Source organism: Pristis pectinata, chromosome 4, assembly GCF_009764475.1.
Source record: "Pristis pectinata isolate sPriPec2 chromosome 4, sPriPec2.1.pri, whole genome shotgun sequence".
NCBI lineage: Eukaryota > Metazoa > Chordata > Chondrichthyes > Rhinopristiformes > Pristidae > Pristis > Pristis pectinata.
Genome location: NC_067408.1, coordinates 43,009,911 through 43,033,987, shown reverse-complemented (window position 1 = coordinate 43,033,987; position 24,077 = coordinate 43,009,911). Strand labels below are relative to the sequence as shown.

At 42.4% G+C, this 24,077-nt stretch overlaps 2 protein-coding genes across 7 annotated transcripts in view; one reads left to right on the top strand and one right to left on the bottom strand.

Moving 5' to 3' along the window:
* ccnjl (cyclin J-like) overlaps nt 1-24,077 on the bottom strand; it is a 441,915-nt gene that overhangs the window by 298,703 nt on the left and 119,135 nt on the right. The window lies entirely within an intron of this gene.
* LOC127569262 (gastrotropin-like) overlaps nt 1-24,077 on the top strand; it is a 176,650-nt gene that overhangs the window by 135,925 nt on the left and 16,648 nt on the right. For all 6 annotated transcript variants that reach the window (XM_052013730.1, XM_052013731.1, XM_052013729.1 and 3 more), the window contains one exon: nt 21,473-21,677. The gene's annotated coding sequence lies outside the window, so the exon portion shown is untranslated. The remainder of the gene's footprint in view (nt 1-21,472; nt 21,678-24,077) is intronic.

Below are 24,077 nucleotides of genomic sequence, written 5' to 3'. Positions count from 1 at the left end.
ATCAGGACTGGGTGTTGTTGCTCCACATTTCTAGTATCTGCAGTCTCTCTTGTTTCTCCAGCCTGTTCTTACGAAGCTGTTTCTATACTGCAAAGGCTTTGTATGTAATTCATCTGTCCAGAGCAGCCACAAATACCTCCAACTAATTGCACTTGAATTCAAAGGTTCTGAACTTCAGGAGCAGCTGTTGACCCAGAGACAAGCTACTCACCTACCACCCCGCGAGCCTCCGTATCCAACATTATCATTCTCCGCAACTTCCGCCATCTCCAATGGGATCCCACTGCCAGACACATCTTCCCATCCCCTCCCCTCTCTGCTTTCCGTAGGGATCGTTCTCTCTGCGACTCCCTTGTCTGCACATCCCTCCCCACTGATCTCCCTTCCAGGCATTTATCCCTGGAACCATGCTAAAAGCTACGCCTGCCCCTACACCTCCTCCCTCACCACCGTTCAGGGCCCCAAACAGTCCTTTCAGGTGAGGCAGTGCTTCACATGTGAACCCATCAGGGTCATTTACTGCATCCAGTGCTCCCGGTGCAGCATCCTCGACATTGGTGAGACCCAATGTAGATCGGGGGATCGCTTCGTCGAGCACCTTCGCTCCGTCCGCCAGAAGAGCCAGGATCTCCCTGTGGCCAGTCATTTTAATTTCACTTCCCACTCCCATACTGACATGTCTATCCATGGCCTCCTCTACTGCCAGGTTGAGGCTAAACACAGATTAGAGGAACAACACCTCATATTCTGTTTTGGTAGTCTCGAACGTGACGGCATCAATATCGATTTTTCTAACTACCGGTAACCACTCCCCCTGTTCCTGCCCCCCTTCGGTTTTCCCTTATCCCACTGGCCCTTTTAATCCTTCTCTTTCCCCTCCCCCGCCCTCTCGACCTACCCCTCACCCACACTTTCCTCCCTCCGGTTCCCCTCCCCTTTGCTCCATGGTCAACTGCCCTCTCCTATCAGATTCCATCATGTTCAGCCCTTTGCCTCTTCCTCCCAGCTTCACATATTATTCCCACACCCCCAATCCCCCACCCACCTACCTTCCCCCCTCACCTGGACTCACCTATCACCCACCAGCTCGTGCTCCTCCCACTCCCTCTACCTTTTTATTCTGCCTTCTGCCCTCTTCCTTTTCAGTCCTAATGAAGAGTCTCAGCCCGAAACATCAACTGTTCATTTCCCTCCATAGATGCTGCCTGACCTGCAGAGTTCCTCCAGCATTTTGTGTGTGTTGCTTCAGATTTCTAGCATTCGTGGTCTCTCGTGTGACTTTTATTAACTGTACAGAGTCTGTTACGGGCACCAATTTGGTGTCAATGTTAGAAGCAGATGCCTGTTCTAGTACAAAAGTGGTAAATACTGGAAGTATTCAGCAGGTTGTTCATTATCTGTGGAGAGAGAAAAAGAATTAACACTTCAGGTTAATGACCTTTCATCAACATTTCATTGACTTGGAACATTGTTCCTCTTTCTCGTACTGCTGTTTCTGAAACAGTGTTTCGGGGCCTGTTATATAACCGGGTGGATGCTAGGTTGGTGCCAGGTATTTGTGGTGGTTTTGTATTTAGGTGGCTTGCAGTCTTTCGTCATTTGCACGTACAAATGAGGAACTATCAGTTTGGTAAGGCACTAGGTGGCTAGACAGTAGCCTGCACACAAAGCACAGAAAGGAATGGGAGCAAAATAGCAAGGAAAGACTGACGGAAATCCCTAATGGTACTTCTGGATCTCTTGAGTTCCTGACTTGCATTTTAACACAATAAGTCGGATCCTAAGGCATGAGAGATGTCCAGAGATTTCATGGAGGAAAAAGCTCCAATTTTTCATATGGACTAGTTTCCAAAGGACAACTGTAATCCACTGAAACACCATGTATAAATATATAGTGAAGTTACTGCATCGTTTATCAATGGTAATACTCTTCAGAATATAGTTTAATCCTAACAAAGTGGGTTTTATAGGTATTTTGGAAAATGCAAGCATCAGGAAGCAAAAATTGGATGTAATGCATGATCACATAGTAACCTAATCACTACAAACTACCCCTGAACCTTTCCACATATAAATCAATCTTATCATATAATCAAACAAAGCAGACTAAACCAGGAGGCTTGCAAGCAGATTACTATAAACACTCGGCAAACATGAAAGATGAAAGTCTTGCATGGTTTAACCTTCAACATTTGGGATATTTATTTATTGTTGTCTCTGACGTATTGGCATCAATTTAATTGTGAATTGTTGCCAGTAGGTCCACAACAGCAGCATTCCATTTTCTCAGAAAATAATGGAATATTTAACATGGGGAACAAAGGTAAAGTTGCATCTGTTAACTTTGATGCTATGATTAAAACATGTCTTCTTTACTTCAGTTGAAATCCACAAAGTCCTAATGTTAGTTGTCACAATGTATTATTCATATTACTCAAATAGTGAAAATGAAACATTTACAAACTATCTTCCCACTTGCCTAGCAATACAATAAAATTAGCAGTAGTCTCAAAAACACAAATAGCCAACAAAATAATTACTAGCTAATCGTCAGCTTCCTCATAGTCGAGAGTTCAAAGGCATATCCTGGAATATACGCTCATTTTTAAAAAGATATGCCCTTTATTCTTTTATCCTATGGAGTGACAAGCATCAGCCTTCTGTGTCAATTGCCATGTGGGTGACTTCAGTGACCTCTAGACCAGTGGGACACTGAAACATCAAGTCATCATTTACTCCCTCACTTTGCACCTTTGTCATGCAAAGTCACTATGTATGAACATATGAATTAGGAGCAGTAGGAGGCCTCTTGACCCCTCAGGCCTGCTCTGCTTTTCATTAAGATCACAGCTGATCTGATTGTAACTTCAACTTTGTATTCCCATCCACCTGTGGTAACCTTTCACCCCGATGCTTATTAGGAATCTTTCTACCTCCGCCTTAAAAACGTTCAGTGATTGTACTTCCAGTGCCCTTTGAGGTTTTAGGAGATTATTATCTTTGAGGTTCTGCTTCTTATTTTGGTGCCTAGTTCCTCACACTGATAGAAGTATATAAAATTACAAGAGACATTGATAGGGTAGGTAGTGTCATTTTGCCAGGTTGGAAATGTCAAATACTAGAAGGCATAGCTTTAAAGTGACAGGGGGAAAGTTTAAAGGAGATTTACGAGGCCAATTTTTTTACACAGAGAGTGGTCGGTGCCCGGAACACACAGCCAGGGGAGGTGGTGGAAGCAGATAGAATAGTAATGTTTAAGAGGCAATTAGACAGGCACATGAACAGGCAGAGAATGGAGGGAGGCAGATTATGTGCAGACAGATGGGATTAGTTCAGATTGGCATCATGGTCAGCACAGACATGGTGGGCTGAAGGGCTTGTTTCTGTGCTGTACTGTTCTATATTCTTTCTAGTTCCAATGTGCTGAGGTCCATTGTCAATTGAATGGGATTGAGGTTTGTGTCTGGACCTCATGGCCTATGTAGCCTCATGCATATTCCTCTGTTGCTCCTCCTTTTAGCTGCTGGCCAAAGGCTGCTCACACATTGGAGCAGGCAGCTCCATTGTACTATACATATTTGCCATAACCTTAGCAATAATTACAAATCTGAGCCCTTGATACAATCACTAATCTGGTTCTGGTTCTGGTTACAACCAAGAATTCAATATTCCCTTTCCAAGTTGTCATCGACGTAATTAGAAACATAGAAACATAGAAAACCTACAGCACAATTCAGGCCCTTCAGCCCACAAAGCTGTGCCGAACATGTCCCTACCTTAGAAATTACTAGGCTTACCCATAGCCCTCTATTTTTCTCAGCTCCATGTACCTATCCAAAAGTCTCCTAAAAGACCCTATCGTATCAAATTCTAGGAAGTTTTTCATCAGTGCCCTTCTGCCTGGTTTTAAAAGAATCTTAGTTTTGAAATAAATCCTTTACGAATGGATCTAATCCGAGTATCAGTACTATTCACTGACTACAAGCAAGATGTTGGGATTGGTAGCACTTGTTCTTACATGTTATGGATGGCATTTAACAATCAAACTGGTGCACACAGGATGCCATTTTGGTGAAGGGATTAGGCATTGGCCTATATGCAGTTAACATCTGCAGGAGAATGTAGAGCCAGTCGGTTGGGCTGCCAATCAGCAGACAATGCTGAGTTAGTACTGTGACTACCACTTTGAAGCTCAGTGCTCCAGCTGCCAGTTTTCCTAACCTCACACAGCTGAACGTGTGTCTGGCAGTAGAAAAGACAACACATGCTATTTAACGGTATTATCAACTAATTTACAGTGCACTTCAGGACGGATTTCCTCTAGCTGTCAGTAGGATTTGACAAGTGTTTGATGCTTTCCATAGTTGCTTAAAATTGCACAGACTACAGTTATGAAGAGGGGCTTTCTGCAGGAGGCCTTATCAGTCCATACTGTTTAGGGAGCCATTTTCCTGCCTAACACTCAATGAGAAGCATCATGTGAAGTACCATCACTTTGTCATCACTGAAATCTTCCATTTGGTACAAAACACAGCAGAAACTGCATTCCCATTGCCTCTAAAAGGTGGCCTGTTCATACCATTGCAATACACACACATTTAGTGCAGCGGTTAACGTAACACTATTACAGCGCTAGCAACCCGGGTTCAATTCCGGCTGCTGTCTGTAAGGAGTTTGTATGTTCTCCCCATGACTGCATGGATTTCCTCCAGATGCTCCAGTTTCCTCCCACATGCCAAAGACGTACAGGTTAGGAAGTTGTGAGCATGCTATGTTGGCACCGGAAGCATGGCGACACTTGCGGGCTGCACCCAAACACTCTACACAAAAGATGTATTTCACTGTGTGTTTCGATGTACATGTGACTAATAAAAATATCTTATCCTTATTGCCAGGTCAGGATTTGCTTCCTGCCATTGCATAAGAGAGGTTACTGAAGCTGTCCATTCAAAGTGGGGTCACCACCTTTCAATCTTTCTTGCCAGCGACCAGCAGGCAGGGAGAGAATGTAACTTCTTCTGCAGCTGCAGGTTTCTCCACAGTGCAGTATGCCATAACTGTTTGTATAGTTCTAGGGGGGTGTTGGATATCAACTCTGTCAGGAGAGATTCCACTCCCTCAGCGTTCAACTGATGTGCTCTCGCAATGAGTAACTCATTCCCAATATCCTGGCAGCAGCCATGTTGACTTCATTTCATGGGAGTCCACTATGACAAACCAAAAGGTGCTACTCCAAGGCATGGCCTATTGCTGACAATATGGCTCATGACTCTGGTGTGTACAACCCTCATTATGCGTGTGTATGCACCGCACACATTGATGGATCAGACCAGAAGCTTGCCAAGGCAAATGCGTCTGCTATTGAGTCACCCTGCAGTACCTTCACAGAGTCCATGTGGCCCCAATGAAGATATAAAAGCCACCACAAATTAAACTTTGCAACCCAAATTTATAAGCTAAATTGTGCCATATTCCATATGAGTTAATTATTTACCCTTGTGCATTAATGTCGGTTTCTATTTGCTTTCTGGTGCTCCTAGCAGTGCTATCTCTGTGGCGGCAGACAGCTGTGGAAGGCTACTGAATTTCAGTGGAAGTGACTATAAACGCCCTGCAGGATCACCTTGAGTATCTCTGGCCCCACTGCATGAGCAGTAGGAGTCTGGGTGTCTGGCTGGTGGGAATTGATGGAGTAGTGGGTGGAGACACGACTGCTGTTATCCTGTTATCCTGAGGGGGAGCAGCAGAATCATGCTCCACTGGAAGCACTGACACCCTCTAGGGATATGCCTCAGCAATTGTAGTAATCTGATAGAGAACAAGTTGCTGAACTGCCATGCTTCATTGCAATATCCTTTGAACACTGTGACCCACAGACATGTTAACTTGCTAACAGCTGTTTGAGCTGCCACTGCAGTTCATTGGTATTGCGTGGATGCTGCTTGTGCTGGACTAGGAGTTAATCATCAGCTCAAGTGTATCATGGTTGGGCCCACATGTGTGCGCTAATGGAGTTGGCCATTTCCTCCATTGCTGAGAAGGATAGGTTCCAACATTGACGCAAAGCATTGTTCTCTGTTGGCATCAGACTCCTCCATTCTTCTCGACATTGCACACGGGCTTTCTGGTGGAGTGCCTACGTGCTCCAATGCATGGTTTTTTTTTTGTGCCTACCCATCAGCCTTTTGGCAATCAAAGTCCTCAACTGTGCTGTTACTGTTTTTACCTGTACTACCTCGATGCACTCTGTACTAACTCAATGTAACTGCACTGTGTAATGAATTGACCTGTACGATTGGTATGCAAGACAAGCTTTTCAATGTACCTGCAGCGGGCCATCTGTGTGGCCTTGCTCTGTGACAAACAAGACAGATGTCATCAGTGTCACTGCCACGCCCCGCCCCCCCAAGGTATTGGCCACTTGTACCCAGTTTCTCACTGCATAGAGATCTTGCTATAATCTCACAACCAGTTAAGGCAGTGCCTGAATTGATATCTATGAATGATAAATTAAGTAACTTTAGTCTTTGGCTAAATTGGGTCTTCTATTTAGCACCCTTCCTCTCACCCTCTTATTAATGATTTAATCTGGCCACTGTCTGTAAGGAGTTTTTACGTTCTCCCCGTGTCTGCATGGGTTTCCTCCAGGTGGTCCACTTTCCTCCCACATTCCAAAGAAGTACAGGTTAGGAAGTCGTGGGCATGCTGTGTTGGTGCCGAAACGTGGCAACACTTGCAGGCTGCCCCCAGAACACTACGCAAAAAGATGCATTTCACTGTGTCTTTTGATGTACATGTGACAAATAAAGATATCTCTTATCAGAAATATAATGAAGGGTTTTACATATCCTTTCTGCAAAATAATGGCAAGGTAGAAAACATGGTTCTGTCAGACCTGTGTGTGTGTGTGTGTGTGTGTGTGTGTGTGTGTGTGTGTGTGTGTGTGTGTGTGTGTGTGTGTGTGTGTGTGTGTGTGTGTGTGTGTGTGTGTGTGTGTGTGTGTGTAGTTGTGTTCTGTTAATTATGCTCAGTAATTCTCCAAGTACAATTCACTTTAGCTGACAGATTTAGCCCATATGGTGGCTTAAGTTTTGAACACACCCCAAAACTTTCCGGTCATTGGCCCTTCTTAAACGTTTTCTGTCAGTGATGCAAGTCTGTAAAGGTGTTCTTTATTATTTCAAAGTCCAAAATCAAGTGATAAACTAGCTCTTCATGTCTGTGATATCGTGCTTATCATTTCTATCTGGAGCTGTTACTGTGAAGATAACTTATCTTCCATTGCTTGCAAGTATAGTAGAGATGGAAGTGGGGAGTGAATGTGTTATAAATGAGTAATTAATTTACCAAAGTAGTTTATGCCTTGCCTTGATCATGGTGTATTCAGACTACTCAGATTAACAAGATCACAAGAGCACAAGATCACAAGACAAGGGAGCAGAAGTAGGCCATTCGGCCCATCGAGTCTGCTCCAAAGAAAAGAAAGGGAAAAAGAAAAAAAGAAATGAGAAATGGGGGAAAAAGTCTGCTCCATGAGCTAAAGGAAAACAAAACAAAACACTATTCCTTTCTAGCCCCAATTTCCGGCCTTATCCCCATATCCCTTGATACCTTGACTAATTAGATACCTGTCTATCTCCTCCTTAAATGCCTCCAATGATTGGGCCTCCACTGCTGTACATGGCAAAGAATTACATAAATTCACTACCCTCTGGCTAAAGAAATTTCTCCTAATCTTTGTCTTAAACCTGTTCCCACTAATTCTAAGATTGTACCCTCTGGTCTTGGACTCACTCACCAAGGGAAACAGGTTGGCCACATCTACTCTGTTCAGTCCTTTCAACATTCTAAATGTTTCTATGAGGTCCCCTCTCATTCTTCTGTACTCCAGTGAGAACAGTCCAAGAGCCGACAAACACTCATCATATGTAAGCCCGGGAATCATCCTTGTAAATCTCCTCTGAACCCTCTCCAATATCAGCACATCCTTCCTAAGATATGGGGCCCAAAACTGCACACAGTATTCCAAATGAGGCCTCGCTAGTGCCCCGCAGAGCCTCATCAACACCTCCCTGCTTTTATACACTATACCTCTCGAAATGAGTGCCAACATAGCATTCACTTTCCTTACTGCTGATCCGACCAGGTGGTTAACCTTTAGGGTATTCTGCATGAGTACCCCCAAGTCCCTTTGTACTTCTGTACTTTGAATTTTCTCCCCTTCTAGATAATAATTTGCCCGTTTATTTCTGTTTCCAAAGTGTACAACTGCACATTTCTCAACATTGAATCTCATCTGCCATTTTCTTGCCCATTCTCCTAAACTATCTAAGTATCTCTGCAACCCTCCTGTCTCCTCAATACTCCCTACTCCTCCACCTATCTTGGTGTCGTCTGCAAACTTAGCCACAAAACCATTTACTCCATCATCCAAATCGTTAATGTACAAAGTAGAAAGAAGCAGCCCCAACACCAACCCCTGCGGAACACCACTAGTAACCGGTAGCCAACCAGGACAGGATCCTTTTATTCCCACCCTTTGCTTCCTGCCAACCAGCCAATGCTCCACCCATTCTGTTATCCTACCTGTAATTCCATGAGCTCTCATCTTATTGATCAGCCCCTTGTGCGGCACCTTGTCGAAGGCCTTTTGAAAGTCTAAATACACAACATCTGCCGCCTCTCCCTTATCCACCCTACCTGAGATTTCCTCAAAAAACTCCAATAGGTTGGTCAGGCAGGATCTTCCCTTCATGAAACCATGCTGGCTTGGACCTATCTTGCCTTGCACCTCTAGGTATTCCATAACCTCATCCTTGAGGATCAATTCTAATATCTTTCCCACCACTGACATCAGACTAATAGGTCTGTAATTTCTTTTATGCTGCCTCCCACCTTTCTTATACAGCGGAACTACATTTACGACCCTCCAGTCCTCTGGAACCATGCCGGAGTCTATCGATTCCTGGAAAATTATCACCAGTGCTTCGCAATCTCTAAAGCCACCTCCTTCAGAACCCAGGGATGCACCTCATCCGGTCCGGGAGACTTATCAGTCTTTAGTCCATTTAGCTTCCCTAGCACCTTCTCTCTAGTAATCTTAAATGAACTCAGCTCCATCCCTTGAAACCCCTGACTATCTGGTATATTGCTGATGTCCCCCACAGTGAACACCGATGCAAAATACTCATTTAGTTCCTCTGCCATCTCCTTATCATCCATTATAATCTCTCCCGCACCGTTATCGATTGGTCCTATATCAACCCGTGTCTCTCTTTTACTCCTTATATATTTAAAAAAACTCTTAGTATCCTTTCGAATGTTATCTGCCAACTTCCTTTCATAATTCATCTTTTCTTTCCTAATGACCTTCTTAGTTTCTTTCTGCAGGTTTTTAAAAGTTTCCCAGTCTTCTGTTTTCCCACTAATTCTTGCTTCCTTGTATTCCCTCCTTTTTGCTCTTATTTTAGCCTTCACCTCTCTCATTATCCACATTTGTGCCTTTTTTCCATTCAAAACCTTTTTTCTTGGAATATATCTATCCTGCATTTTCCTTATTTCTTGTAGAAATTCTATTCATTTCTACTCTGCCGTCCCTCCTGCTAGCTTACTCTTCCAATCAATTTGGGCCAACTCCTCTCTCATACCACTGTAATTTCCTTTGTTCCACTGAAATATCGATACACCAGTTATCAGCTTATCCTTCTCAAATTTGAAACTGAACTCAATCATATTGTGATCACTAGTTCCTAATGGTTCCTTTACCTTTAGTTCCCTAATCACCTCCGGTTCGTTACACAGCACCCAATCCAAAACAGCCGATCCCCTGATGGGCTCATCACCAAGTTGCTCCAAAAAGCCGTCCCGTAGACATTCCACAAACTCACTCTCCTGAGTTCTACTGCCTTGCTGGATTTCCCAATCCACCTTCATGTTAAAATCCCCCATAATTATCTTAACGTTGTCACTCTGGCACGCTTTTTCTATTTCTAACTGCAACTTATTGTCCACATCCTGACTGCTATTAGTGGGCCTATATATAACTGCTATCATTGTCCTTTTACCCTTGCTATTTCTTAGCTCTACCCATAAGGATTCCACTTCTTCTGACCCAATGTCCTTCCTTTCTATTGATTTTATATCATTACTAACCATCAGGGCCAAACCACCTCCTTTGCCTACCCGCCTATTCTTCCTATACACTGTGTACCCCTGGACATTTAGTTCCCAATCACATCTGTCATAAAGCTCGGTGATTGCCACAATGTCGTACTTATTAATCTGTAGTTGTGCCACTAGGTCATCCACTTTATTCCTAATGCTACATGCATTTAAATATAGTACATTTAGGCTAGTATCTGCTATTGATTTTGTTGTACTTTTATTGTTCAGCAAATTATCCTGACTTTTCACCTGCCTGTCCTTCTTACCATCCTCACTGCACACTATCTTGGACAGTTAAGTGACCCCTACCCAGTTTATATTTATCAGTTAGTGTTGGATTCTGAAGAGAACTTTCAATTTATATTTTGATAGAAAAAAGGACATAGCAATTTTTGTGGCTTCAAGACATCCCAAAGTAGCTCAAAGTACATTTGAAGGGCAGTAACTATAGTAATGTGGCAGTCAGGTTACATACACCGTGGTCCCACAAACTGCAGTGTGATAATGACCAGATGATCTGATTTGCTGGTGTTAGGTGAAGAATTAATATTGACTAGGACATGGTGTGATCTCTCTGTTCTTCTTTGAAATAGAAACATGGGATCTTTTACCTGCACCTGAAGTGGTAGACAGAGTCTCACAGTAATATGTATGGCACCACCTCTTATACTCCTTCAGAACTGAACTGCAGTGTTAGGCTAGATTTTGCTCTCAAGACATTGGTGTGAGGTCTACAACCATCTGAATCACAGGTGTGAGAGTGACCACTGAGCCACTGTAAACCCAGCTGCAGAGTTCTCAGGAAAGAACAGAAGAAACAGAAGCAGAAGTAGACCAGTGGGCTCATCATATCTAGTCTGCCATTCAATCAGAGTATGGCTGATCTTTTACCTCAGCACAATTTTCCAACATTCACAATGTATTTTTGATTCCCTTAATATCTAAAAATATAACCATCTCTGCCTTGAATATGCTCAGTAACAGCCCTCTTTGATACAGATTTCAAAGAATTCACCCCTGTCTGGGTGATGAATTTTTTTCTCATCTCTGTCTTGCATGGCCAATCCCTTATTCTGAGATTTTAACCCTTGGTTTTAGACACATCTTTGGGAAACATCAACTCCATATTTACCCTGTCAAGCCCCATGAGAACTCTATACATTTTAATGAGATCACCTCTTAATCTTCTAAACTTGAGAACATTAGTTTTCAAAGAGGGGGCTGTGACCTTTGAGAAGATTGCAGGATTTAAAAATGGGTAGCTTTCTCTACTCCTTGAAAAAAATGTCAGTCTGCAGACCAGGGAATTAGTTAATATTATAGGGTCATGTGGGTGAATCATTTGATTCAAGTGGGTCATCCTGAAGTTTGACTAGCACTGATCTAGAGAGTATAGGCACTATCTACTTAATTTCTCCTAATGCAACAAATCTGATATCCCATGAATCCATCTCATGAAGCTTTGTTGCATGCCCTCTATCACAAGTCAAATCACCCAGTCACTGCCTATGGATTCATTGAGACATGACCGTGCCTTGTCAGAGCACCTTCCTCAATCCATACCACATTACTTCTTACTATAACACTACGATCAGTCTCAGCGAGTATACAATATGGAAGGTTTATCGCCTTTTTAGAATATGCAGCAATAGAATTGTCACAATAAAGACACATTACAAACAAATAGAACATTCATGTTTGACTTTTCATTTGATCCTCACTTTGAAGATCCAACAGTACATATTTTATTTTTAACTATTTATTCTTAAACCTTAGCAGTTTTATTCAAGATTTCCACTTTTTTGGAAGAACTTAAAACCAGCCACAACACTTTTGACATGTCCTCAAACTAGCTTCTCACAATGTATTTTAGTTGCAATGACACAGATACCTAATGCATCAATTCTTTTCATGAATGAGGTTAATAAAGTTAACAGTGCTTACTTTGGTCAATCATGGAATCATGGCCTGTTTTCCTATGAATTGTAGGCAAAGAATTCCCAAACAGCTGAGTTGCTGGATAATATTATCAGATGTACTAAAATAAGTAATTCTGAAGTGTTATTTTATGTGCTAAAGAGTAACATAAAATATTGTAAGTAGAAAAAGAAAATTATATGAAATCTATTATAAAAAGAAACCTGAAATGCATTCATATTAAGTAAATGAAGCAATCTAAAACAGACCCAATTTCACCAGGGTGGTTTAGATCTTCTAATAAAATATTTAAATCATGGATTAATTATGGATGGAACAAACAATTATGGTATTGAATGACTCATCAGAATCAAACTATATAATTTACAATTATAGACAGATCATTAGAGAGTTTCATGGGGTCAATGACACCAGGGTAATGAGAATTCATATATTAGTGTCGCTGAGTGAATAAACTATAAGCTTATAATGCTGGGGTTGGAAGGCCAAATGAGTAAATGATTTTCAAACTGCAATACAGAGAATTAACTTCATTTACTAAAATAGCTTCCTGATTTGATCTGGATGATTAGACTATTCATTTTTCACATATCTAGTACTTACCCAGAAGCCATATTATCAGCACAGAGTTCTGTGGCTCCCATAAAATTTCCACAGGGAATATCTCCGGATCTTCATGAAAAGATTCAAATTCTTCCTATTCCATTGTTATATGCAGAATCCCTAAAGAGTCTAGATAACTATGAATATATTTATAAGACATTTTTGGGGAATTTGCCATTGCAAGTATTTTTTAAAGAGGGTGAAGCAAAATTCTACTCATTTGTTTTCAGATTCATGACAATAAGTGACTGGCTTTGGACTGATAATAAGTAAGGAGACAGGTTTTGGACTGTCCATTTATATAGGGACACCAGCTTTGAATTTTCAATGGCCGTTCATGATTGGAAATGAGATTTGCAAAGCCTTTGGCAAGATAAAAAATACTGATAGCCGCATTGCAATGTTAATGTGTCAGGCTGTTATTTTCCAATCCTCTCCAGTGCCCTTGGGCTTTTCTGCAGCACGTTAAATAATACTATTTGAGCATGGCTGTTCTCCTTTCAAGTTTCCAGAGTTTTTTAAAATTAAGTCTGCCCCTATTAATCGCATTGCACAAACCAAGAAGCTTATTGTGTTGGCAACTGCTGCCACTAAGTCATTTGGTCTCACCCCATCAGAGACATTCCCTTTGTCTGAACTTTCCTCCCCCACCTTCTCTCCTTCTGAAATCTAACTTGCATCTCTCTCTTCCCCAGTTCTGATGAAGGGTTGCACATCTGAAACGTGGCTGGTTCTCTTTCCACAGATGCTGTCTGGCCTTTTGAGATTTTCCAGCATTTTCTGATTTTATTTTAAATTTCCAGCATCAGCAGTTCTTTTGATTTTCATTGACCAACATACCATTTGCCTTACCAGTCACTTGCAGCAACTGCACATTGGTATTTAGTGACTTTGTCTGTGTATCCAAATGCCCCTTTGAACAACAACATTATCAATCTCTCACCATTTAAAAAATATTTTACTTTTCTATTTTCTGCAACAAAGTGCATGAGTTCACGTTGTTTTTCCTCACTGGGTGAATCAAGAGTTAACATGCAGCTAACAATGAATCCCATGATTTCCAAGTTTAATAACTTGTCTTCCTCATTTTAAATTTGCCCTTAATTTTAACATTTCTAGGCATTAACATCCAAAGGATTGCACCATCTTCTCATTTCAGGTCCTCCCCAGGTTACAACAGGGTCCCATTCCTGTGAACCAAGTTCCCATAAGGCAGAAGATGCCTGCAGCCCCTCAGAAGCCAGCAGATCCATCCTGCCAGTCTCCCAAACACTCATTCATATGTATGAGCTATGTTCTATTGAATGAATGTTCTATTTATTCAGACGTCCGTAAACTGGGGAGAATCTGTATAATAGAATAAAAGAGCAATCCAGCACAGATGGTCATACGGCCCATCATGCCCGTTCACATAATCCCACTCTTCTGTTACTTCCTCATAGTTCGCAAATTATCGTCCTTTAAATATTCATCCAATTCCTTTTATAAAGTCAGTGTAGAATCTGCTCCTGCAACCTTTCAGGTAGCTCATTCCAGATCAAGAAATTGGCTGGATATTTTCATCAAACTCTTCTGGTCCTTCAGGCAATCACCTTAACTCTCTGATTCTTATGGCCTTCTACCACTGGAAATATTTTTTTCCTTAACTACTCTATCAAAACAATTTATGAAGTTGAACATCTCCATCAAATCTCTCTTTAGAGTTTTCTCCTTAAGGAGAACATCACAAACTTCTGCAGCCTCTCCACTTAGTGTCCTTTTGGTAAATCTCACATTTTTTCCATGGTCTTGACTTCCTTCCTGAAGTGACCAGGATCACCTACAATACTGTATCCCTGGGAACTAAGCAGTGTTTTAACACAATTCTTTTGCTTTTGTACTCTAGTTCTCAATTTGCTCCTCCACATTCAGATTTGGGTACAGGTTTCTATGTTTCTGAAATCCCTTTAAAATTGTAGCATATTGTCTCTCCTCTTTCTCTCTTTAAATTTCCCTGCCATGTGTCTGCCCATTTCACCAGTCTCTTTGCATCCTCCTGAGGTCTGTTTACTTCGGAGTTTTGATGTCCTGGTCCAAGTCCAGTTATTACTTGTATATCAGAGAGAGCTGATCAAATCTGACATGATATCAATGCACATATTTCTCCAGTCTGAAAAATAATCACTCAACAATTTCCTCTGCTCTCTGTCCAAATCCAGTTACATGGATTGTTATATATTCACTCAGCCACTGTATCTTACATTTTAAAGGACTTCAATTTTGCCTAAAAGTCTGTCAAGTAGTACTTTACCACGTGACTCTTGAAACTTCAGATACCCAATATCAAAAGCACTATTCTAATCATTCATCTTTAGTATTTCATCAAAAATATTCACCTTCAACCGATCCATTTTGATCTATATTTGTTAGTGTTTATTAACCTTCTACCTAATAGTGCTATCAACCAGTTTTTAACTTGTTTTTCTTTCATGTAGTTTTCTCAAATGTGAGTAGAAGTAGGAATATAACAGTTAACGACATTAAGAAACCAAGGGCAAGAAATTCTATAATGTGATTAAATGCGGATGGGTACTTAGCTTGCAGGTAATGCACCGTGGAAACCTATTCCAGGCCCAACATATGCAGTATTGGCAAAAGTGCACAGGGATGACATCTTATATTTTTCTTATAACATACAAGGAGGCCATTTGCCCCATCTAGTCTATCTCAGACGGCAAGTTATAAAGAGGCTCATGAATGGCATAAGCCTTGCATACCAAAGCAGGCCTCAGACAGAGAATGGAGGCCTGCTTTGTTACTAATCATAGGGATCCACTGCTGGGGAGTCCATAACCTTCATCATTCTTTCAGTAGGTCTTCCTTGGAGTGGTTTCCTAGTGTTGACTCTGCCACCTGAACTGCCACTGTCCCTAGAGTCCCTGACCGACTGTCCTTCTGAACCGTAACTCTCTTCATGCCCAACAATCCATGTCTGCCTACTTATTCCACTTCAACCTTTTCTCTCTCCCACTTCCCTTAAGGAATGGCCTGCCCATCTTCAACCTCTAACCCTGCCTTCCAATCCCCTCTCAAAGTGACATCTACCAAAACAATGCACAGGAAAATATGGCTGCTGGGGTTCCCCACACAATACCACTTTATTATGCATTTTTATTGCAGGGTCCTCTTACCTGTTTATGCATTAGAGGGGTTTCCTTGAAGATTAAAACACAATTATTGGATAAATATAGGAAAATAATTTAATGTTTAATATCTGTGTGAATTAACAGTAAAGTAAATTAAATTGGCTTTCTACTGGATTATATATTGTAACTTTTCCCTCACCACATTAGTCATATAGGAATAACTTCCCAACTGTGAATGGAACGTGTTAACTAGATTCAATACAAGGTTCTCCACTTTATCAAATATTGTGCATTGACCGTTGCTGTGTTGCTCGGACTATAAAGTGACATTTTAATAGGAAACCGGTGTTGTGCTTTAGAATATTGCTGGGCAGAGTGAAAGACAGAATATAATGCCCACTATTATTAAATTGTTATCATTTCCCTAAGTTGTGGATTTCTGTGTGTTCTCAATTTGTTTTGTCTTAATGTGATTGCCAGGTTTAACATCAGGTTTTAAGATTGTGGCACAATAATAAGTGGTTTAGTAAATATGATATAAAAACAGAAACTGCTGGAAAATCTCAGCAGGTCAGGCAGCATCTGTGGAAAGAAAAACAATCAACATTTCAGGCCCAAGACCCTTTGTCGGAAAACAAGTTAGTTTTCAGTAGCAGACAAGGTGGGTGAGGAATGGAGAGAACAAAATGAATACTTCTGACAGGGTGAGACCAAATGGGTTAATAGGGTCAGTCTGAGTAACGGTCAGAAGCAAATGTCTGTGTAATGTGTTTTTAAGAAGGCAGCTATGAGACTTGCCCAGCAGGACAGAGTATACTATTAGAAAGAAAAACTGAGCTAAAATGGTGACAGGCAGAAATGGCCAGTTCTGATACAGACAGAAAGAGTAAGATGCCTAAAGTTGTAAACTACAATATTGAGTCCAGAAGGCTATAACATGCCCAGAGAGAAGATGAGGTATTGTTCCTCAAACCTGCATTGAAGCTTGTTGTAAGAGTGCAACCAGAAGCTTGGGGTCTTTCCCATGGACTGAATGCAAATGCTCCAACAAGCGATCACCCAATCTGGATTTAGTTTCTCTGATGTAGAGGAGACCACAACGTGAACACTGAATACAGTAAACTAGACTGGAAGAACTGCAAGTGAACTGATGCTTCATCTGGAAAGACTGTATGGGTCCCTGGATGGTAGGAAGAGTTGAAGAGACAGGTGTTGCATCTCTTGCTGTTGCATTGGATGTGGAGTGGTAGCTGGGGAAGGAAGACCATACCAGGGAGTCACAAAGGGAACAACCCCTTCAAAATGTTGAAAGAGCAGGGGAGGGGAATATGTTTCTGATGGTGGAATTTTGTTGGAGCTGGTGGAAATCGCAAAGAATGATCCTTTGAATGCGGAGGCTTGAGTATGAAGGATGAGGGGAGCTCTGTCCTTGCTCTGTTCAGGAGGAAGGTAGGTAAGAGCAGAGTTGCAAGAAATAGTTTAGTAAGTATGATGTTGAATCTGTGTAAATAATCAACACAGGAATTTATAGCCCTGCTAATCCCATTGTTCTGATATGTTGCAATACTACAACTGGTTTATCAGCTGTATTCCAATTTTAGAGTTAACCATAAGCTCTTGTATCTTGGATAATAGTAGTCTATTGACAGAGCCATAGTGCAAGGACACTTGGAAACCTCACTCCCCTTTCCTTCGCATTTTTAGCTCTACTAAGGCAAAATGATGTGTGTTAAATTTGAAATGAAAACTAAAAATACATTTATGGAGTGGGTGTGAGTCATGCTTAACTTCTTTGTTCCACTCCACCCTTTTCTCCTGTTCCAGTTCATTAACGATTGTGCCAGTGCCATTTCCCCCTCTCAGTCCAAACTGGAAAATGTCACCAACTTTGTCTCCAATATGCACCCTTCCTTCACCAACACACGCTCCATCTCCAACAGCACCCTTCCTTTCTTCAACTTCTACACGTCCATTTCTGGGGATAGACTTTGAACCAATTTTCACTGTAAAACCCATCGATTTGGAAGGAACTAAACTTCTTCCCAGCCCACATTCTAGATACACTATTCTATTCCCCCAGATTCTGTTGCCATTGAATCTGTTCAGAAGACATAATCCCCTTACAAGTTTTCTCCTCAGCCAAGGATTCCCCTCCAGAATAATCGAATCGGTCCTTGATTGTGTCCATTTTCCATATTCTTTCATGCCAGGCTTCCTCTGCCCACCAGTCTCCACATTCATTGGATCATCCCCTGGCATTTCCTTTACCTCCAGCATCAGACTATCACCAATCATGTTTTCTCCCCTCCATTTGAACTGTCATGTCTACTTGTAAATCAGAACAGACACTTTCCTCCCTTTCCATTTTTTTTATGCAAAATAAACTTTATTCATGATAAAAGACAAACTATATACAATTACAAAACAGTGCTAACCTTTACATTCTTGTACATATCATTCATTAGTGTTACCTTTGTATATAGAAAACAGCACCGATGCCACAGGTGTGGCTCCCTGGAAGCTATCTGGTCCTGTATTTACAATATTTAGGGGTTTTCTCGCCTGTCCCCGCCCCTCCCTCTCCAGTGGCAGAAAAACCCTAAACTGTAGTCCTTCCCCACCGAGCCTTTGCGTTGGCTGCGCCCAGCTTCAGTGCGTCCCTCAGCACGTACTCCTGCAGCCTGGAATGTGCCAGCCGGCAGCATTCCCCTATGGACATCTCCTCCCTTTCCATGCCATTGCATAAAGTGCAAAAGCTGCCCTTTTGTCTCCACCCTTTCCACAATCCAGGGATTCAGACCCCAAGTACTCCTTTACACCAGGCAGAGCAAAAACAGAGTGAATGATTTGCCAAATGACTTTGTTCTGCACAACAGCCATTACCAACCTTGTTGTGACCTTGCACCTTATTGTCTATCTGCAATGCACTTCCTTGTAGCTGTGACACTTTACTCTGTATTCTGTTATTGCTTTTACCCTGTACTACCTCAATGCACTGCGTAATGAATTGATCTGTATGAACGGCATGCAAGACAAGTTTTTCACTGTACGTCAGTACAAGTGACAATAATAAACCAGCACCATTTACCTGTCACCTTAATTCCAAATCTCACTCCCATTCTGCCCTCAGCCTCCCACATTGTTCCCATGAAGCTCAACATAAACTCAACAAACAGAACGTTATCGACCCATGAGGCACAATAATGCCTCCCAGACTCATCACTGAGTTCAGCAACTTCCAGTATTGTTTCTGTAATACCAGTTTACGCCCCCCTAAACCTTCCTTTACTTTTCAACATGTTTCATTATTTATTTTTATTAATCTTTTGCCGCCTTCCACTCGACTAAAGACCTTCCCTTTTGCCCTTTCCTCCTTGCCCCTTCTCTTGCCTCTGTACCTGGTTAGGATTTGTTACATCTCTAATTTACTTCCATTTCAAATGAAAAGTCAAGTTAAGACACGAGAAATTCTGCAGACGCTGGAATCTGGAGCAATACATAAAAAATGCTGGAGGAACTCAGCAGGTCAGGCAGCATCCATGGAGGGAAACAAACAGTCGACGTTTCGGGCCGAGACCCTTCATCAGGACTGGAAAGGAAGAGGGCAGAAGCCAGAGTAAGAAGGTGGAGGGAGGGGGAGGAACACACACAGGCAGGGGATAGGCGAGTTCAGGTGACAGGTGAGTCCAGGTGAGAGGGGAAGGTAGGTGGGCGGGGGAGGGGGGAGAAGATGTAATAAGCTTAGAGGTGATAGGTAGAAGAGGCAAAGGGCTGAAGAAGAAGGAATCCGGTTGGAGAGGGCAGTGGACCATGGAATTAAGGATGGAGGAGGGGAAGAGAGGAGATGGGCAGGTTATCAAGGCAGGGGAAGGGAGCCACAGGAATAAGGGAAGACAAAGGAGTGGGGGGAGGGGGTGGGAGAAGAAAAAGAAGGGGAGGGGTTACCGGAAGTTAGAGAAATCGATGTTGAGGCCGTCAGGTTGGAGACTCCCAAGGTGGAATGTGAGGTGTTGTTCCTCCAACCTGCACCTGGCCTTAACGTGGCAGTAGAGGAGGCCATGGAATGGCATGTCATTATGGGAGTGGGGTGTGGAATTGAAGTGGGTGGCCACTGGGGGGTCCTGGCTGATGCCGTGGATGGAGCAAAGGTGCTCGACGAAGCAGTCACCCAATCTGCGTTGGGTCTCACCGATGTATAGTAGGCCGCACTGGGAGCACTGGATGCAATAAATGACACCCTTGGACTCACATGTGAAGCGCTAAATTAAGTCAAGTTTATTGTCATATGTATAAATACCGTGAGGTACAGGTACAATGAAAAACTCGCCTGCAGCAGCATCACAGTTACATAGGTTCAGACACAGAACGTAAATTATACATAAACTGTACATCAATTATACAGGACAGTGAAGAAAAAGACTGTGCAAAACAAGACATTAGTGCAAAATCACAATTAGAAACAGGTCCATGGTAGTGCAAGAGGTGGTCTGCAGTGTTCCGTTACTGAGGTAGGGTTAGGGTTGTGCAGGTTAGTTCAGGTATCTGATGGTTGTAGGAAAGTAGCTGTTCTTGAACCTGGTGGTGTCAGACTTCAGACTTCTATACCATCAGGTCATCAACCTGAAACATATGAAAAAAAATCAGGAGATTGTTACAGCATGGGAGGAGGCCATAAAGCCCATCGAGCCTATACTAGCTGTCCATAAGAGCAACACAGTCAGTCCCATTCCACAGCACCTTCTCATGGCCCCGCAAATATTGTACCCTCAAGAGCTTAGCGAATTCCTTTTGAAGGTTATGATGATCCAACAGTCCTTCAAATCGTGACTACTCCCTGTGTGAAAACCATTTTCCTCTTGTTATCCTGTTTCCTTCACCAATCTTTATAAATCTATCTTCTTTGTTCCCACCCCTTCCACTGGTGAAAACAGCAACCTAGAAATTCAATCACATAGTGTTTTTTCAGTGCTATGCTACTAAAATGCACATTGGATGGAATGAAGCAGATCTTCATGTACAAGGAAATCACTTTGATACAGCCTCTTTGAAAAGTTCTGCTGAATCAACAGTGTACTTTATCATTTATATTTTATTGTTGATCTACAAGAGGTGATGTCTCAGGAAGGCAACATCCATCATTAAGGACTCCCACCATCCGGGCCATGCCCTTCTCACCGCTGCCATTAGGCAGGAGGTACAGGAGCCTGAAGACCCTCACCTCAAGGTTCAACAACACCTTCTTCCCCACTGCCATCAGGTTCTTGAACCGACCTGAAAAACCCTAATTCTACCTCAGTCTATATTTCTCTCAACTTGCACTAATGTCGTTATTGTTTATTTGTTTATTCTGGCGTCTAAATTATGTATAATTTATGTTAATTTAATTTTACGCAATTTATGTTGTCATGTTTGTAATGTACTGTGCTGCTGCTGCAAAAAAGCTAACTTTCATGGCATTTATACCCTGGGTGTGCATGCCCATGACAATAAACTTGAAACTTGAACTTGAAACTTGTCACTTTTAACATCATTGAATTATTTTCCCTCAGTTCTATTGTCTTTACAATAACCAATAGCCTTAATTCATCTAACGTATTACTAATTTTGTTTTAACTTGATGGGTACTTTATCCATTTTTCTAGGTTTCGTGATTTAACAGAAGGAACTTATTTAAGTGAAGCGAGACTTTGAACAGCGAATCATTGAGTTACGACTGCAGTGATGTGTCTGGATCGGTGTGGACCGTGAAGTTGATGATCTCCAGCAGAGGGCATTGATAGAGACTGAGAGAATACCACCGAGATACCAGCAAGCACAGGGTGGTCTTGAAGCTGATTTCGAGCCCGGGTGAGTAAACGTTGTTCTCCTGCTATGAATGGTGTGGGTTTAATCGGAGAGACGAAGCTTTCGTTTCCCGCTCGAGTTTCTGTGACTCTGCATCTGTGAAATAGTAGCGCTCGGAGGAAGTTCCCTTGAAATTGTATTGAAGGGAGACCATGTCATTTCATTGCAGAGTTGGAAAGAAAATCTCAAGGAAACTGTTTTGTGTGCATTTGTAACTTGACTTATATGGATTAATAATTCAATCGTTAAGGTTGTGTTTGGGGTAACGCTTAAATCTCATGTAGATAATAATCAACAGGGCGTTGTTTCCGGCAGAGTAATTTACCGATCCCATCCCAACCCCCACCATCACCGTCATTAGATTGGAATCTGAATAACTAAAAAAGTGTAAGTAAATTAGAAGTAACATTTTTGGAGAATGGTAAGCTCTTGAAGGTACTCCAGAAGGACTTTGTAAATGTTAAAGATTCTTCTCCTCAATTCTCCTGCTCCCCTCCCAATTAAGTCACAGGTTCACAGTGTGCTGGGATGAGGCCTGTCATTGCGCTCAGACACAAAGACTGAGCTGTGGGAAGAAGCAACTCGTTCTCTGGGATCAGAATCAGATTTATTATCACTGTCCTATGATGTGAAATTTATTTTTTTGTGGCTGTAGTACAGTGCAAAGCCATTAAAATCTATAAATTTACAAAAACAAACAAATAGTGCAAAATACAAAGGAATAGTGAGGTAGTGTTCATGGATCATTCAGAAATCTGATGGTGGAGGGGAAGAAGCTGTTCCTGAATCGTTGAGTGTGGGTCTTCAGCTCCTGTACCTCCTCCATGATGGTAGTAATGAGAAGAGGGCATGTCCCAGATGGTGAGGGTCCTTAATGATGGATGCTGCCTTCTTGAGGCACCACCTCTTGAAGATGGCTTGGATGGCGGGGAGGGTTGTGCCTGTGATGGAGCTGGCTGAGTCTACAACCCTCTGCAGCCACTTGCGATCCTGAGCAATGGAGTCTTCATACCAGGCGGTAATGCAACCAGTCAGGATGCTTTCCACCGTACATCTGTAGAAATTTGCAAGAGTCTTTGGTGACATACCAAATCTCCTCAAACTCCTAATGAAGTAGAGCCGCTGCTGTGCCTTCTTTCTGATTGCATCAATGTGTTGGGTCCAGGATAGATCCTCTGAGATGTTGTCGCCCAGGAACTTGAAGCTGCTCACCCTTTCCATCGCTGACCCCTCAATGAAGACTGGTGTGTGTTCTCCTGACTTCCCCTTCCTGAAGTCCACAATCAGTGCCTTGGTCTTGCTGACGTTGAGTGTGAGGTTGTCGTTGCAACACCACTCAGCTAGCTGATCTATCTCACTCCTGTAAGCGTCCTCATCGCCATCTGAGATTCTACCAACAAAATTGGTGTCGTTGGCAAATTTATAGATGCCCACTAGTACTCCTGGCCACTATCACAATCATAGAGTAATACACCATGGAAACAGGCCCTTCAGGTCAACTCGTCCATGTCGACCATTGTGCTCACCAAGATGGGGCTATTTGCCCATGTTTGGCCCATATCCCTCTAAACCCCTCCTTATCCATGTACATCCAAATGTCTTTTAAATGTTGTTATTGTCCCTGCTTCTACCACTTCCTCTGGCAGCTTATATGCACCACCCTCTGCATAAAGAAGTTGCCCCTCAGGTCCCTTTTAAGTCTTTCACCTCTCATCTTAAACCTGTACCCTCTAGTTTTTAGTTCCCCTCCCCTGGGAAAAAGATTATGTGCGTTCACCTTATCTATACCCCTCATGATTTTGTGCACCTCTCTAAGATCACCCCGCAATCTCCTATGTTCCAGGGGATAAAGTCCTAGCCTGCCCAACCTCTCCCTATAACTCAGGCCCTTGAGTCCTGGCAGCATCCTCATAAATCTTCTCTGCACTCTTTTCAGTTTAATGATGTCTTTCCTATAGCAGGCAAACAAAACCATACACAACACTCCAGGTGTGGCCTCACCAACATCTTATACAACTGCAACATAAGAGGGGCAGGATTACCAGACAACTAGCTTTGTACCCTCTCCGTTTGGCCCCTGATGACAATTTTATGGGCTGGCACAGTAGTGTGGGCAGGTACGGTAGTGTAGCGGTTAGCGCAATGCTATTACAGCACCAGCAACCCGGCTTCAATTCCGGCTGCTGTCTGTAATGAGTTAGTACGTTCTCCCCGTGTCTGCGTGGGTTTCCTCCGGGTGCTCCGCTTTCCTCCCACATTCCAAAGACGTACAGGTCAGGAAGTTATGGGCATGCTATGTCGGTGCTAGAAGTGTGGCGACACTTGCAGGCTGCCCCCAGAACATTCTACACAAAAGATGCATTTCACTGTGTGTTTCGATGTACATGTGACTAATAAAGATAT